Source organism: Crinia signifera, chromosome 1 (genome assembly GCF_055691185.1).
Source record: "Crinia signifera chromosome 1, ASM5569118v1, whole genome shotgun sequence".
Lineage (NCBI taxonomy): Eukaryota > Metazoa > Chordata > Amphibia > Anura > Myobatrachidae > Crinia > Crinia signifera.
Window position 1 is genome coordinate 446521493 of NC_139217.1, and position 2500 is coordinate 446523992.

The 2500-nt window shown below is 43.4% G+C and overlaps 1 protein-coding gene across 1 annotated transcript in view; it reads right to left on the reverse strand.

The window, feature by feature from the left end:
• The window catches only part of CCDC152 (coiled-coil domain containing 152), a 62193-nt gene that overhangs the window by 12248 nt on the left and 47445 nt on the right, over nt 1-2500 (reverse strand). The window lies entirely within an intron of this gene.

The following is a 2500-nucleotide window of genomic DNA, read 5'->3' on the forward strand; positions in this document are numbered from 1 at the left end:
TATGTCAGCATAGTGTGAGGGCGGCGCAGTGGAAGGCTTCCTCCCTGCTCCGCATACTCACTGTGACACGGCATTTCCTCCGCAACGCTTGATGTCACAACCCTTCCGCCCACCTCCTCTGCTGCAGAAGTCTGTCTCTTGGTGTAAAGTTCCAGGCCAGGGGCAGGCATAGGTTCAGGTGCTTCGTAATGGCATCTGCTCCGACTGACTTTTATCAACATGGATTGGCAGCCTAGAGCAGTGTCAGACATAGCGTACATCCAAGGTCCCCCACACTGCACACATATTGCCCCAGCCTGCACACTCTACCACTACCTGGCCAGCAGCAGCAGGCAAAGCAGTGCTTTGACTCGCGGGTGGAAAGGGGGCGGGGCCTAAAAAATGCACCATCACTAGATTTTAGGTAAAATATGCAATAACCAGTTAGAATGGGCAAAATATGCAAATGCATATAATCCTGTCTCTAGTAATTATCCAAATCCTTGACATACTGTACTGTACAAACTATTGACAACTATATATACTGTATGGTCAAACAAATGATCTGTTGCCACCATGCTTTGCAGTCTGGGACCTTGGGAATGTGAAATGTTTGCATCTATTGATGTGAATTCAGAACATTATTCGGTACTTGTTTCCTAGCACGGTGCCCACTACTCCATTAACATAGTGGGCTATTCAGGGTAAGGAAATCGCATCGCATGCCATTAATGGCATGCGATGCAATGCGATTTTTTATCGCATCCTATCTTATTAACCCCTTCATGACAGAGCCAGTTTTTGCCTTCCTGACAGAGCCCTTTTTTTCAAATCTGGCATGTATCACTTAAGTGGGGATAACTTTTTTTTGCTTTTACTTATCCCAGTGATTTTGAGATTGTTTTCTCGTGACACATTGTACTTCAAGTTAGTGGTAAATTTTCGTCGATACAGTCTGTGTTTTTTTGTGAAAAATACCAAAATGTCGTAAAAAAATGGAAAATTTTGCGATTTGCAAAATGTTAAATTTTCTGCTTGTGAGACAAATAATCTTACCACTCAAAATAGTGAATAACTAACATAGACCATATGTCTACTTTATGTTGCCATCATTATTTCAACCTCATTTTCATTTTTTTGGACACTAGGAGGCTTCAAATATGAATAGCAAATTCTCAAATTTTCAAGAAAATTTCAAACTCTGATTTTTTTAGGGACCAGGTCAGTTATGATGTGACTTTGAGGGACTTGTATGTGAGACACCCCCATAAATGATGCCATTTCAAAAACTGCACCCCTCACAGTATTGCATTTTGGAAGTTTGTTAACCCTTTAGGTGTTTCACAGGAATTAAAAGAAAGTGTAGGTGAAATTTCCAAATTTCATTTTTTTTGCAGATTTGCAATTTTAATACATTTTTCTAAGGAACACAGTAGATTTTACTAGAGAAATGTGACTAAAAATTGATTCCCCCAATTCTTTGGTTTTCATAAATATCCTATATGTGGCCCTAGTGTGCACGGTGACCAAACCACAGGCTTCATAATAGAAGGAGCACCTACTTGATTTTGGAGCCTCCTTTTTATGAGATTATTTTTTAGGCACCATGTAGGTTTCTAGGCACCATAAGATGCTAAAAGTTAGGTACCCCCCCACAAGTGACCCCATTTTGCAAACTACACCCTTCAGGGAATTCATCTAGGGGTATAGTGTACATTTCAAACCCCCAGGGGTTTCACCAATTGTGGTACAACTGGGCAGTGAAAATGAAAAAAAATAATTTTTCATTTTCACAGCTCAGTTGTATCAAAATTGGTGAAACCCCGGGGGGTTTGAAATGTACTCTATACCCCTAGATGAATTCCCTGAGGGGTGTAGTTTGCAAAATGGGGTCACTTGTGGGGGGGTTCCACTGTATGGGTGTTTCGGGGGTCATTCAACCAGAATCTGTGCTGCAAAATCCAAAAATCACTCCTTCCCTTCTGAGTCCTGCCATGCACCCAACTGGTATTTTTTGGTCACATGTGAGGCATTGCCGTACCCGGGAGAAATTGGGGCACAGATTTTGGGGTGCTTTGTCTCCTTCATTCCTTGTGAAAATGAAAAATTTTGAGCCAGATCTGCATTTTTGTGTAAAAAAATGTAATTTTTTACACAAAAATGCAGTTCTGGCTCAAAATTTTTAATTTTCACAAGGAATGAAGGAGACAAAGCACCCCAAAATCTGTGCCCCAATTTCTCCCGGGTACGGCAATGCCTCACATGTGACCAAAAAATACCAGTTGGGTGCATGGCAGGACTCAGAAGGGAAGGAGTGATTTTTGGTGGTGGAATGAATGGCGGGTGCTATGTCGCATTAGCAAGACCCCCGAAGCACCAATACAGTGGAACCCCCCCACAAGTGACCCCATTTTGGTCACCAGCTTTGGGAGGGGGGCTGGCGCTGCGGCTGGCGGGGGGGTGGGAGGGGTGCTGGCGCTGCGGCAGCCGGGTGGGTGGGAGGGAGGGGGGCTGCCGGGTG